The sequence below is a fragment of the Kogia breviceps genome, chromosome 2 (assembly GCF_026419965.1).
Source record: "Kogia breviceps isolate mKogBre1 chromosome 2, mKogBre1 haplotype 1, whole genome shotgun sequence".
NCBI classification, from domain to species: domain Eukaryota; kingdom Metazoa; phylum Chordata; class Mammalia; order Artiodactyla; family Physeteridae; genus Kogia; species Kogia breviceps.
In genome coordinates, this window is record NC_081311.1 from 35,491,928 (window position 1) to 35,508,134 (window position 16,207).

Consider the following 16,207-nt stretch of genomic DNA (forward strand, 5'->3'; position numbering starts at 1 on the left):
CCACAGGTTTTTGGTAGAAGCAAATATAAGTGCTCTGTGTAAGAGTGTACCTTCAATATAAAGCCTCAAAGAATTCTCATCAAACATGAATTCACACCCAGTGAAATAAAAAGAAAAATCTTTGACAAGAGGCATGAAGACGAAAGTGAGAAAACTAAAACAAATTGGGACTTAAAAAAAATGTCATAAGCGTAGGTAATGCATAATTAAAAAGTTAATATAAGGGCATTATGAACAACTTTATACTAATAAATCTTAAAGCACATAAAATAGATGTATTTCTAGAAAAATGTATTGTTTCAAAATGATCTCAAGAAGAAATAGAAAACCTGGGTAGTCTATAAACATTTAAGATTAGTAGTTTAAAATTGGTAGTTTAAAATCCATTCATAAGCAAAATGCCTGGCCCAGATATTTTTTACAGGTAAGTTGTATCAAACATTCAAGGATCAAATATTTCTAATCTTATATAAAATATTCTGCAGTATATAAAAAAAGGAACATTCCCTGACTCAAATATAAGTTAGCATAACCTTGACACTGAAACCTTACAAAGACAGTATGGGAAAGGACACCAATTTCACTTATAAATATTGAATAGATGCAAACATTTATAAACAATAAATTATTAAAATGAATCCAAAATATATAAAAAGGTAATGTATTATAATCAAGTTGGGGATATTTTAAGAATGCAAGATTGGTTCAACAGTAGACCAAAAATTACTATAATTTGCCACATAAACAAATTAAAGGAATAATAACATGATCAGCTCAATAGATAGCAAAAAAGTGTTTATAAAATTTTATACCATTAATGAAAAAAAAAACCACTACTCAAACTAGGAATAAAGGGAAACTTGCTTAATTTGAAAAAAAGGATATTGACTAAAAATAAAAACAATTAAAACCTACCACAAACATCATACTATGGTAAATGTTGACACTACTTTTAAGATAAGATCCTCTGTCACCACCTCTTTCAAACATTGTGCCAGAAATCTGAGTCAGTGAAGTAAAGCAAGAAAGAAAGAAACATGGGATTGGAAGGAAAGAAAGAAAATTGTCCTTATTTGCCTGTACAGAAAATCCAAAAGAATCTACTAGTAAATTATTAGAATAAGTGTGAGAATTTAGCAGTTGTTGGATATAAGATTGCAGTAGTTAGCCTACAAGACAGCCCCAATGATCCCCACCTTCTGAGATTCACTCTCTGGTAGTCTCCTCCCATATTGTACCAGAGTTGCTCTGTGTAACCAACAGAACATAGCAGAAATTACGGTATGTCACTTCCAAGATTAGGTTATAAAAGACACTGCGGCTTTCATCTTAGTTGTCCTCTCTCTCTATGTCTCCCCTCTTCTCCTTCTCCCCTCTCTTTTCCTTCCTCTTCCCCTCTCTCTCCTCCCCCTTTCTCTCTCCCTCTCTCTCTGATTCACTCCTGCTGGAAGAAGCCAGTTGCCTTGGTATGAACATCCTTCCTGGGTAGGCCCACATGATGAGGAACAGAGGCCTCTGAACAACAGCCCTGTGAGTGACCTTGGAAATGGATTCTCCAGTCCCAGTCAAGTTTTCAGAAGACTGCACTCCTGGATGACATCTTGATTATGACCTTAGAGACCCTGAGCCAAAACTTCCCAACTAAGTTCCTCCTAAATTATTGACTTTAAGAAACTATGAGATAATAAATGTTTGTGGTTTTAAGCCACTAAGTGTGGGGTAATTTGTTACTCAGCAATGATCAACATCAAAAAGTGAACTGAATATCTACAGATAAGGCAATAAAAAGAACATGTAATTTTTTTAAAAAGAAATATTTTACAATAGCAGCAATAATATAAAAAATTCCTTGGAATTCCTTGGAGTAAACATAACAAAAGTTTCTACATGTTTATGGTAAAAATTAGAAATATACTTTGAAAAGCAATAAAGAGACGTACAAATGAATAACTATTCCATATTCATTAGGAATGCTTAATATCAAGAAGATATTTGTCAACTATTTTAAGCAATGCCAATCAAAACCAAGATACCAATAGTTTTTTATTTTTGTTTTTAAGGAACTAAACAAATTGCTTTTAAAATTTATGTGGAAGTAAAAGAGCCCCTACGAGAGTCAAGAATGTCCTCAATAAAAAGAACATGATGGGGGAGCAAGAGGGGGACTTGTTGTAGCAAATACCAAGATTTCTTATAAAATTATAGTAACTAACAGTGTGGGGTGTAAGCTCAGGGATGGACAGATTTCCAGTGGAACAAAATAGAGCACCTAGAAACCAGCCCACACATATATGAAGACTTAGGACAGAGCTGGAAATGATGCTAAGTGGAAAGAGAATGGACTTCACAATAACTGATGCTGGAACAAATGGTTCATCACATGGAAAAACATGAAACTAGGACCCTTCCTCATGCCTTGCACCAAAAGTAGTTCCAGGGGGTTAAATAATTAAAGGGGAAAGGAAAAGCTTTTAAAATTTTTTGAAGAAAATATAGAAGGCTTTTAGGACGTTGGAGCCGGAAAAGATTTCTAAGATAAAGAAGAAACCCAAATCCAAAGGAAACAACTGATAAATGTAACCACATTAAAATTTAGAATTTTTTAAAATCAGAAGACAATATAATGAAAATGAAAAGATGGGCTACCAAGTGGGAGAAGCTATAACTGACAATGGATTAGTATCTAGAATATGTACAGAACTCCGATACCTAATAAGGGAAAAAACCCATAGAAAAATAGGTAAAAAGACCTGAATAGGCATTTCCCAGAAGAAGAAACATGAATGGCCAATAAACATATGAAAAGATTATCAACTTCATTAATGATCAGGAAAATGCAAATTAAAACCGAGATATTATTTCATATCCACTTGAATGGCAAAAGTGAAAACACTGTAAGCAGAAAATATTGGTGAGCTTGTGGACGGTGGACCTCATACCCTGCTGGTGAGATTATAAACTGGTGTGACCACTTTGGAAACAAGTTAGCATTGTAAAGTCAGCGATGCACAGCAATTCCACTTCTATATGTATATATCCTACAGAGAAACTCTTGAGTGTGTGTATCAGGAGATAGTTAAATATGTTTATAACAGTATTATTTGTAAAAGCAAAAATTGAAACCAACACAAATATCCACTGAGGGTACATTGGATAAATAAATTCTATTTAAGTGAAAATGTATGGCAGCTACTCCTACCAACACAAATGAATCCCACAAACATGAAGTTGAGCAAAAAAGCATGTTACAGAAAATACCTACAGTATGATTCATTTACATAAGGTTTAAGACCACACACAGCTGAATATATGGATTTTTTACAAGTCCATAGCAAATTGATAGGTATATCTAATAAGGGAAACATAGGAATAAGTAGAATTTGGCATAGTGGTTACTTCTTGGGGAGGACGGAAATGGGAATGGGGTGGTGTACAAAAAAGGATTCAAAAAGGTTATTAAGGGGACTTACTGGTGAAGCAGTGGTTAGGAATCCACCTGCCAATGCAGGGGACATGGGTTCGAGCCCTGGTCTGGGAAGATCCTACGTGCCGCGGAGCAACTAACCCCGTGCGCCACAACTACTGAAGCCTATGTGCCTAGAGGCCCGCACACGGCAATGAAGAGTAGCCCCTGCTCACCGCAACTAAAAAGAAAGCCCACGCACAGCAACGAAGATCCAAAGCAGCCCCAAAAAACAAAGTTAACGTTTTATTTCTTAAGCAAAAATTTCTTGTATACACATTACATATTTCATATGTAAATAATACTTTATAATAAACACTGTAAACAAGTTTTGTTAGTACCTATAAGCACACCAGGAACTTTCCCATTTGCATGCTAAATAGAACTTTTATTTTCTTTTCAATTTTTTTTTGGGGGGGTTAGTGATGATCTCTTCCCTATGTAACCCTTGAGAATAATAAATTGTTCGGGAACGTCTGGGTTTTGAAAGCATTGTTCTGCCAGCCTTTAGGATGTGGTTTGAATTCATGACAAAGGACCATTTTTTAAAAAAAATTAATTTATTTTTGGCTGCGTTGGGTCTTTGTTGCTGTGCGTGGGCTTTCTTTTTAGTTGCGGTGAGCGGGGGCTACTCTTCATTGCCGTGCGCGGGCCTCTCATTGCGGTGGCCTCTCTCGTCTTGGAGCATCGGCTCTAGGTGCGCGGGCTCTAGTGCGCAGGCTCAGTAGTTGTGGCGCACGGGCCTAGCTGGTCTGCAGCAGGTGGTATCTTCCTGAACCAGGGCCATTTTTATGGTTTTTTTCTAAACTTCTGAGATGTCAGATTGTGTCAAGTTGAGTAGAAGTTTTCTTTGCGTTCTCATTGCTGCTGCAGAAATGTAAATAAAAGCTAAATCCTTAGGTGTTTCTGTTAAGGACCAGCTATTCTCTAGGTTATTGGTGCTTACACCTGGGGTTCTAGGTGGCAGAAAGACCAAACCTATGTAACATGGTAACCACCCTCCCTTAGCATTCTAAATGGCACCCTTGCAGGTCCCACCACCTGCAACTATAGGTACCTACACCACTTTGCCTTTCTGATTTCTAGCAGAGTCTCCCAGCCCTCATCTACATTTAAGAGTGCGTCAAAACCTGGTAGAGAGAGGCACCTCCCATCTTGGGATCAATTCCGACTGTACTATATCATCATCTAGTTTCAGTGTGCTTGGAAACAATGATCAGGCCACGCCTATCCCCCAAATTTGCCATTATAGCAACAAAAGATATAGGTGCTACATACCACCGAAGGATACAGTCATAAAGACAGCCACAGGGGCTCCTAGCTATTTGCTGTTAAAACTTCTTATAGCCCCTTTGCCCCGCTCAGGCTTTGTTACTGGATCTAGGTATTAACAGCTCCTGACTGGTATGGGTCCACTGAGTCAGAGGAGCTGGTGAGTCACATGCTTATACCTGCTCCTCCAGCAGATATTTTACCCTGGCCATTTACAATGCTGACCAGATTCACAGTAACTAAAAATGGTTATAACCAGAGACATGCAAAGACTTAAATGTTCAGTATGTACACTGTTGGATGCTGCAACTTTGAAAATTAATCTTTGGATATACCCTAGTTAATAGTCTATAAACTACTTGTTTACATGTCTGCTTTGGGATTTATGATACACTCCCTTCCCTGTGGAGGCTGATACTCTGGGCTCTGACCATTTAGGAATCAACCCTAGCAGATAGCTGGAGTTGTCATTTTGTTGCTACCAAAGTCTTGGCTGGCAACTGAAAAAAACGGACACAAATCCCCAAAGCAACCATTTTGGTAGCAGACAACAAATATTCTACATGCACATTTAAACTCTTTTCAGGACAACTGTCATTATCATAAAGTTGCTTTCTTTTAGAGCTTTATATTGAAAGTACGTTATTTAAATACCATTTGAGCTGTCATTATGTTTAAGAGGCTACTGAAGGTGAATGCAGTCACTGGATGCCTGTGATTTAAGAGATGATAGGAAGGTAGATTCTCTTATTTCTCAAATGCTCTTTTTGTTTTTCCAATTTCCAAAGTCTGACCTCTCATCACAAACAGGTTTCAATTTAACATGTATATATTTATTATTATTAAATTTTAGCTAAAGGGCCCCAGATAGAGATGAACCAGGTACTGAGGAAGGCAGGGCAGAGAAGATGATTCTGTATTTTAGCTTACTAGGACATGAGAAAATGATGGTCCCACCGGCTCAGTGGGGAATTTTGTGAAGTATGAGAGGAGGATTGTATTTTTGCATATACTGAGTTGGAGGTGACGGTGAATCCACAGACATTTTATGTATAATTGGTAATGCAGATGAGTTTAGAGCTGGACATACTAATTTGTGGAGAAGGGAAGCAAGTTCCCTAGGGAATATTTTTCCTTCTTACTCCTATCCACTTGTCCCAGTTTTGCCTTCTGCTGGTCCACTAACAAGTGCATGATACCACCTTCGGCCCCTCTGCCCTCAGTCCCTGCACCTTAGAAGGTCCTTCTCTGACCCTCTTCTAGCTATACCTCTCCCCATAGAGTGAGCAATCCACGAGGCCAAGGGGATGTGCCCACCTGAGCCTCTGAACATCCCCCTTCTAGACTATGCTCATGGCACCCCTGGACCCTGGAATGGCTTCCCCAACTGAGCCCACCTCCGGGGCCCGTGCTGGCCTCTGCTCTGAGTGTGTCTTCCTGAGGATGGTCTGCACCACCAGTGGCTGCACCCTGGGTCCCGGGAGGTGGCTGTTTGGAAGATGGGGTGGGGGAGTTCACGTGGACCAGGCTTGTGGGTTGGAGTGTCCACTGCATAAGGATGAGGTCCTCAGTGCTGCTGCAGGATGTAGTCAGGGTGGGAAGAGAAGGGGCCTCGAATTGTATCCTTGCCCTGGGGCCCTGTGAATCTTGAAAGCCTTTAACTCCACTTACTCTTTCACATCTCAGCCCTTTAATCCCTTGAGGATTGTCAACATCCTCCTTTCGAAGTTTACTCACTGCTCTTTTACTGCATGCCTGGTGTGGAGAGAGCTCTCAGCTGTGTGCTCTGTGACAGGGCAAACCCAGCCATACCCCTTCCACCTGTCTTGGCTCCCATGCTCTTCCTCAGCCTGGTTCTTTGCTCTAGCTGCCCTCCAACTCGTCTCTTGGGGGGGGGGTGGAGAAGGATGTGGTCAGTTATGGGGGACACAGAGAGGAGGTCATGGGGCAGTGGATCAAGGCCAACCTCCAGGGAGTTTTACAGGTTTGCCTTGGGTGGGGAGCAGGGACCCTGTCCTTGGGTGATATTGCAGAGAAAGTGGAGAGCTTTGGTCTCAGAGCCCTTTGAAGATGAGCAGTGTGTCCTGGAGAAGCTGGGGGCTCCTCGAAGACTTCTGACCAGACACCAGCAGAGGAAAGGGTGGCATTGCTGACTGCACTGTGAGAGCTGCTGTGATGGGGACAGAGTGCCTGGAGGGCTTTAGCTCCTGGGAGTTAAGGACAACTTTCGATTTTGAGGGAATTAGCATCTTATAACTCTGCATGTATGCGATGGATTAAATGTCTAAGGCAAATTTTCTAGGTCTGTTATGTAATGTGATACAAGTACAATCTGCCTAAATTGGACTTGGGGGAAATTTTACCATAAGGAAGATAAAGTAACTAATCCCATTGTTCCTCTTGCCTTCTTCTGGCTCCTTGGCTGAGGGCTCCCTCATCCTTCATGTCAAGGCTTACGTGTCCCCTCCTCAAAGTGGTCTCTCTGACTACCCCATCTCAGATAGGTATTCCTGGATATTCTCCGACATTCATTATTTCATCAGCTGTTGTTGAGTGTCTGTGAAGTGTTCGCATCCCTCAATCCACGTCCTCATGGAATTTATATTTACCCAGCATTTATTAATGTGCCAGGCACTGTTAAGAATGTTACTTACATTTTCGTATCTAATCCTATGAGATGGGTACTATTATCATCACCTTTTGCAGGTAAAGAAGCTGAGACACAGAGAGGTTAAGTAACCTGCCCAAGGTCACATAGATAGTAAGGGGCAGAGCTGGGATATGAACCCAAGAAGTCTGATTCCAGCATATGGACATTTCCTCTCATGGAACTCTCTTCTTTTCCTTCATCTCATGTCTCACAATTATAATTTTATCTGAAACAGGATGTTGAGAGAGACCTTTCTGTTGTCTTGGAATGGCTGCCAAGGCCCACAGGTGACATGAAAGGTCCTAAGCTCGCTCTCTTTCTAAAGACAGCTCCCGGTTCGGCAACTGAGGCGGCAGAACTGGCCCCAATACCACCCATTCTGCCCCTGTCCCAGGTCTACGTGGAGAAGGCTGAGCTGGAGGCGGGGTGTGGACCCTGAAAGTCAGCTTGAGGGAGAGCAGAGCTCCTGGTGGGAAAATGTCTCCCTGGGACAGGGAAAGGGGTGCCTCCTCCCTGCTTTAAGCCAAGACAGAGATGGGGGTGTGCTTTGGGAATCACTAGTGTCATAGTTCCCGGCCGCACATCTGCTTGGGCAGCAGCACTGCTATCTGTGTCTGTCTGTGTCCCAGCAGAAAACACACTGAAGAGAGAAGGCGGGACTGAAAGAAAGGATGGCAGCCGGGCAGGGTCTCTCCGGGGGCTTGGCAGGATGCTTGACCTTTCCATGGGTCAGAAGGACACTAGGAAGGTACTGGCCCCAGCCAAGATGGCCACCCTCTGGATGAGGACGCCTCCAGCAACAAGGGTCTTTGAGGTGGGCTGTAGGTGGCAAGGGCCAGGGAGTGGGGAGGAAGAGCTCAAGGCCCCTTGCCCCTCCGTGCCAAGCCCCTCCAGCAGCAAGTCAGGTCACTCAGGGTCACTTGAGGGCTTTTGATCAGATATGATATGGGAGTTTCAATGTGCCTGGACTAAATTTCAATAACTGAAAGACAGGAAGTAGTAGAATCTGTCTGTGATTTTTTTTAACTCTTTATTGGAGTATAAGTGTCATGGACATATATACACTACCAAATGTTTATGATATTTTAAGGGGAGCAAAGATGGAGGGAGATCATTTGACACAGTTGAGAACAGTGTTTGGAAAAAATTAAAACTACATTGTCTTTCTTCTCTGTTGATTTGGAACTTCTTGGTGAACTGGTATATGTATTTAACTGTGTGCTCGTTTATGGACTGTCTCCCCTAAGTAGACTGTAAGCTCTGTGAGGGCAGGACTCGTCTGTCTTAATTACTGCTCTATTCACAATACCTAGTGCAGAGTCTGGCAAAAGAAATGTGCATTGAAATGAAGAGTAAAAGATGTCACTGGAGGCCTGGGGAAGTTTAATTGGTTATTGATCCTGGCATTCCAGATGCCTAACTAGACTCGCCCCAGTAGATGTTCTGGAATCTTAGATGCTAAAGGATTCTTAGTAAGAGGACCTCAGGGCAGGAACTGAGAACATATGTGTTATAGTCATAGAGATCTGGGTTCAGAACTCAGCACCCACACTGTCCAGTTAGGATATCAGTCAAGTAACATAACATCAGAGCTCCCCTTCCTTCATCGACAAAATGCCCCTGTCATATTGACAACTCAGGATCGTTACAGAATTTAAATGAGATCATGCATGTCAACCACTTGGTGCAGTGCCTGCAACAGAGCAAATGTTTAATAGATCGTGGCTCTGATTATTAGGCGTGTGCAAATAATGGTTTAAGAAATACGTGGCCTGAACCATAGGGGATTCTTCTGAGTAGCACAACCTGAAGCTTGTTGTATTAAGGCTCAGAACTTGGAGAGTGCAGGTGTGGGGTGCCCATGATTCTGTGCACAGGACCCTTTAAGGTATGTGATGCAGGAATCAGGTGAAGATGACATGTGGGAAAGGGCTTTGCAAACCCTGAAGTGGGGAACAGTGTGAGGATTTATACACTTACAGTCTGAATGCTGCAAGAGTTAATAATGGGCCGCAGGCAGGCTCAGGGGCTTATTGTTTATTTATAGAAATGCCTTGGGGAGGTAGAGGAGGGGAGGGAAAGCAAAGAATGTGTTTCTGTGCGAGAGTGTGTGTGTGTGTGAGAGAGAGAGACACACACACACAGAGAGAGAGAGAGAGAGAGAGAGAGAGAGAAGGGAAACTTCTGGGCTTTTGTTTAACACATGCACTCTGCCTTCTCCCTCGTGTCCTCTGCAATCCCTTTTCTCCCAGCTGTCTCAGTGCCACCTCCTCCAGTCAGTCCTGTCTGGACACCCTGTCTGACCTTGAGCTTGAGTCACTGACCTTGACCTTGAGCTATCACTCAGTCCTTCTGTGTATTGCCTCAGCCAGCCAGGGAGAGCCCGGTCCTGGCAGAGGCTGTGCTGAAAATAATTCGCTCTGAGAGCTAGGCTTGTTTTCTTCAAAGGGTGAAGCAGGATAAAGAGAAGGGCTGAGGAAGTTCCCCCATCACACTCCTCCACAAGCCCTCTCTTGGACACTGCCCTTCCCCTCCCTGGGATGACCTCTGCCTTTAATGAAATGGGAGACACAGAATGTCAAGACTTCTTTCCTTTCCAAATGAAAAGATGGACACCCTGAAGTGCATTTTAAATGCTGTCTGGCAAGTGTGGGGTGGTTGGCAGAGGGGAGGAGGCTGACTTGCCCTTCCTTTGCCAGCTGTCTGGGAACCTAGCCCGTCGGTACTTTCTCCATGAAACTGGAAAGGGCAGTGCATCATTGTGGGAGGGAGACTGCAGTTTCTCCAAAGAGAAACTTAGCCCTTCTTAGGGTCTTCATTTACAAGGTCAGTTGCGTTCACTGAACATGTTAGTATTTAGAGAGATGGAAATTGATCGGGACCCACCAAATAAGTTTCATGTTAGGACCTCTGCTCTATGCCAGGGCTTATGCCCAGGACAGTGGGAAAAAAAGAGGAGGGCTTAAATTGTTGGGAGTTGTATGGAGTTGAATGAAAGTTGAATGAAACCCTGAAGGAGTGGAGTGGTTGGGAATGGCTTTTTGAATAGAGATATGAAGTCTGGCTGGAATTTGGACAGACAGAGGGGAATAGAGATGGTGTTCCAGAAGGGCACCAAGAGCAAAGGCAGGAAGTGGCAATAACCATGGAGTGGTGGGAAAGCCAAGAGGTAAACATGCTTGCTTGGGCTGGGACCTGCAGAAAGGTAAGGTGCAGTGAATGATGGAGATTGAGGAAAGTCATCTTTTTTTTTCTCCAGGTAAGAGGGAGATAGACTGAAGTTCGTCTTTACCTGGAAGCAATGCAATGAGAGCAGAGGGTTAGAAAGTCTGACAAGGATGGCTCAGGCAGAGAGAGATGGGAAGCATAAGTTCAGCTGGGAGAGTCATTGTAGTAGCCCAGGTGAAGAGGGACAGAAACCTAGGCTGGGGTGGGCGGTGGGCCTGGCTGGATGTGAGGGGAGCAAGGCAGACCCAGCCCCTCTGAGGGAGCTGCTTCTGTGGCCTCTAAGTACAGAATGAGTAGAGGCTCTTGGCTGGGCTGGCTTGGCCGTCGTTGTCTAGTTAATGACAAGTGGCTTTCTGCTTACACAAGTGGCTCATGCTACAGTGCTGGGTGCACAAATGCTCTTGGTGTCACTAATCAACCCAAGGAAGGGCATAACATCTGTGGCTGTTTGCTTCTAGTAGTTTATTTTATGGTTGGCAGTGAAGGTCAAGAATGGAAGGTCAGTGGGCATGCTTTCTATTTGGCTTAGTGAGTCAGTTTTTGATTCTTCATGGGAAATCCAATGCTCAGAATTTCCATTGCAAACTCTTCTATTAGACAGGAGGCATACTTATCAGCCTTCTTTAAAGAGCCTATAACTGAATGGTGATTTCTGAACAGTCAAAACGAAGAACTTGCCCTGAAGTTTATCTATCATAAAGAGGCACCTTCCTTAAAGACTTCCTGATTCAAGCCTATTTATTATTACTTTACACACAATTCCAATTAAATTATCTTCCTAATTCTTAGCCCACAAAAGAGTAGAGGGTTAGAAAGGGTTTGTGTGTGTCAAAAGAGTCTTGTGTGTTTGTGTATGTGTGTGGGTGGTGGAAGTGGTAGTAGTCACACACAAAGAATTTGTAAGTGGGTGTAGTGATGGATGTCGACTAAACAGTGTTCTGATCATTTCTCAATATATTCATGTATCAAATCACTATGTTGTACACCTAAAACTAATACAACGTTGTATGTCAATTACATTGCAAAAAAATGTTTTCAGTGCAAATTAAAACATATATGCAAATTGAATTAGTCAGCCATCTCCCACTGAGAGATTCATGATCTAAATGGTTAAATTTCAGTTTTAGTGTTGGAAGCTTTTGGAAAGTCCTGAATGAGGAAGAGTTTGCTTCCTAGGTGCAGGTAAATGAGTTGTTAGTCTACATACATGTAAAATGCTTTTGTACTTCCTTTAAGTTCAGGTGGCATGTCTAGTGACGGTGACAAAACTAAGTCTGTTTATTGATTTAGGCTGGCAGATTGTATCAGCTTGTGACCGTCTTCAAGAATTTTTCCTTTACATAATTGATGAGAAAGTTGATAAGTTTTAGGAAATATAAAAATGGCTGAACTGTCTATAAGAACTCTAGAAGAAATGTAGGAGAACTTTCAGAAACAAGGAGATCAAAGACACTAAGACCAATGGGAAACTTGATGATGATGAAGGCAGAGACCATGGAAAAAAAGAAAATGATTGGAAACAAGATTCATATGTTGTCAGGTGATTCAGTTAGAAGTACAGGCTATGACGGAAATAAACAAATGGGCTTAATCAAATGTATAAGCTTTTGCACAACAAAGGAAAGCATAAACAAAATGAAAAGACAACCTACAGACTGGAAGAAAATATTTGCAAATGATGCAACCAATAGGGCTTAATTTCCAAAATATACAAACAGCTCATACAACTCAATAACAAAAAGCAAATAATCCAATCAAAAAATGGGCACAAGACCTAAACAGACATTTCTCCCAAGAAGACATACAGATGACCAATAGGCACATCTCAATAAAAAAATGTTGTTAGTGCGAATTAAAACACATCGCTAATTATTAGAGAAATGCAAATCAAAATTACAATGCGGTATCACCACACACCAGTCAGACTGGCCACCATGAAAAAGTCTACAAATAATAAATGCTGGAGAGGGTGTGGAGAAAAGGGAATCCTCCTACATTATTGGTGGGGATGTAAACTAGTAGAGCCACTATGGAGAACAGTACGGAGGTTCCTTAAAAAAACTAAAAACAGAGCTACAATATGATCCAGCAATCCCACTCCTGGGCAAATATCCGGAGAAAACTCTACTTCGAAAAGGTACATGCACCCCAATGTTCACTGCAGCACTATTTACAATAGCCGAGACATGGAAACAACCTAAATGTCCATGGACAGATGAATAAAGATGTGGTATATTATACATACAATGGACTATGACTCAGCCATAAAAGAGAATGAAATAATGCCATTTGCAGCAACATGGGTGGACCTAGGGTTTATCATACTAACTGAAGTAAGTCTGAAAGAAAAAGACAAATATCATATGATATCACTTATATGTGGAATCTAAAATATGATACAAATGAACTTATTAACAAAACAGAAACAGATTCACAGACATAGAAAACAAACTTACGGTTACCAAAGGGGAAGAGGGAGGAGGGATAAATTAGGCGTTTGGAATTAGCAGATACAAACTACTATATACAAAAGAGATAAACAACAAGGTCCTACTGTATGGCCCAGGGAACTATACTCAGTATCTTGTAATAACCTATAATGGAAAATAATATGAAAAAGAATATATATATGTGTAACCGAGTCACTTTGCTGTACATCAGAAATGTACACAACATTGTAAATCAACTAGACTTCAATTAAAAAAAAAAGAAGTACAGGCTATGAATAATCAGCCTGTGGGACTTGAGGTGGAAGGGCATGATGTAGGGGTTCAAGTTAAAGCCCCCCACACCAGGCCTGGAGCAGCGCCTCACACCAGGTAGGAATTCCACATATTTTTGTTGAAGAAATGCCTCTCATCGCATCTGTGCAAAGATGCCTTTTCGTTTCAAAAGAAGAGAGATCCCTGCACCTTTTGCCTTCTTAATGACCTTTAGTGTGTCCCAGGGGTGGACTTTTGATAGAATTTGTTCAGATTTTCACAAACTATTTTGTCACTAATTACATGTGAGAATCAAGGATTTGCTCAATTAGACTTATTGTATTGTATCTGAAAATAAAAATGAGTTATTTTTATAATGAAATATATGAATAAATAAAATGTGCCAGTATTTTCTTTTTTTTTTTTTTTTTTTCTTTTTACGGTACGCGGGCCTCTCACTGTTGTGGCCTCTCCCATTGCGGAGCACAGGCTCCAGACGCGCAGGCTCAACGGCCATGCCTCCCGGGCCCAGCCGGTCCGCGGCATGTGGGATCTTCCCAGACCGGGGCACGAACCCATGTCCCCTGCATCGGCAGGCGGACTCTCAACCACTGCGCCACCAGGGAAGCCCCCAGTATTTTCTTAATAACTACTAAATGCTGCTCGAAAAAAGTGTTACGTCACATGTAATTATTTTGTTTCCCTTAAAAGAAAATTATTTCCTTTTGCTGTTTTTTTTAAAAAAAATTATCTTTGGGTAAGAGTAGTACACTGTCCTTGCTTTCCTCATGACCCTTCCACTCATCCCCAAGGAATATTCAGTTGTAATATATTAGGAACCTGGAAATACCAGCAGACAATGTAAGGCTGGAGGTCCAAAGGTGAAAATCTACAGAAGTGGGTTTCAACCCTGCTTATGTGTTAAAATCACCCCGGAAGCTTTACAAATACAGGTGGCCAGGCCTTTCCAACAGGGCTTCTACATCAATAGGGTGGAGGCCGAAACACTAGCATTTTTTAAGCTCCCCAAATGATTCTTATGGGCAGCCAGGCTTGGGAACCACTGGTCTATAGGAACCAGGGGAGGGCTGCAAAAATTGTTAAGGTGCCCTACAGGTGGGTGACCAAAGCACAAGAGAGAAAGACCTAGAGCATCAGGAGAATCATTGTTTGCTCTCCCAGGAAGGCAGGGCCCAGGAGAGAAGCAACTGATTGTCCCACTCTATACTTTTCCTGGAGAGAGAGAGACAAAGCCCAGGCAAGCTGGATACACTATTAGAAGTAGCTGGAAAAGGCAAAAGTGGAGAATAGAGACAGCATGGGGCAGAACTGATTTATAACCTGCAGTCAGCCAGGAGGCCAGAGAGACCCCGAAACCCTGAGCTGAACCTTTGAAATGCTTCATTGGGCCTAGTAAGAGCTCACTTAGTGACATCAGCTGTTTCTAATCTGGTGTCATAATGATAACTATGTACTATTAATTTTATAGCTTTTATTCTAAGTCACCTCTTAACCTTTTCTTGTAATGAGTAAGAGTGGAGTGAGCTTAAGTTTAAAAACCTGCATATGGTTTGCATTTGAGGATTTCTTCATGTTGGAGTAGATAGGGCATACAAATTGGGGACTAGGCTGGAAAGATGCTTAGTCTTGGGGACCAAGCCAAGAGAGATGCTGGAGAGAGTGAGAGGAGAAGACTGAGGATGTGGGAAGAGAAAATTTGGATCTCTTAGGTCCATGTGGTGGCATTTACAGACCCCAGTAAATGCTGGAGCCCCACTGACTGATAAGGCTGAATAGCAGTCTGCCAACCAGCTGATTCAACCATCTCAGTTCACAGGGGAGGAAAGTAAAGAGAAGGAGGTTAACAGACAGTGCAAGGCAAACACAGCTGGGTTTGTTACCCCAAGTCTACCTATGGCAAAGCGGCAAGCTACCCAGGTGCTTTACCCGTGGCTGTTCATACTTACTGAGAATTAGTTTCTACCAAAGACTCAGTTGCTTGTCCCTCAGCTATGTCTAGTTAAATGAGAGAATGGAATCTTATGTGGGGTAGGGGCAGTGAGTAGACCAACAGGAAGAAGTAGTAGGTGTCCTACGCATAGGCAAATTGTAATGAATTGCCCAGATGAACTTTGGATATTCAGAAAGCTACTGGAGGGCAGTGCTTACCTCCAGTGTATGTGTAAGGGGTCATTAGCATTGGAATTTGACTAATATTTATTGAGGACCTTTTGTGACCTCATAATTTATGTAATCCTCACAACAACCCTGTAAAGTAAAATTCAAATGATTCCCATCTTATAGTTAAGGAAACTGAAGTTCAGAGAGGGTATCTTATTTCCCCAGAGTCACACAGCTTGTCAGTGCACAGGGTTGGGATGACCCATCAAGTCCACTGTTCTTTTCAATGAGCCATAGTGTCTCTGGACAGTATCATTCCAAAGGGGTTTCCAGGCTGGGAAGTTGTGTTTGTCGTGTAGGTAACCGTTCATTTGGGTTTTTAGTACTTTAGAGCTCTTTGTTCACCTATTTCTTTAGTAGAGAGTGGGCCTTGTTAATACATGAAAGTCACAGGTCAGATTTTCTTTGGCCTCTCAGACAGAGCTCAGCTGGTTGATTTGGTTTTACAGTGTCCTGTTCTTAAGGATAAAGAGAAACAAAATGCAATGAAAATAAATGAGTAAGAAGTTGTTAATAATTGTAGTTTTGATAGATTCCTCATGGTTTTTTTCTTCCAGTTCAGATTCTTTACTTTTTCTGGGCCTTTATACAACATGGCAATAGTGGGAAAGGGGTTCACTGCTGGAGGGGAGCATAATTACCCCCCAATCCCCGTCTCTCTCTTCCCTTTTCCCTTCTCCCTTGGGCTACCTTCTTGCACAGGTGGAACTG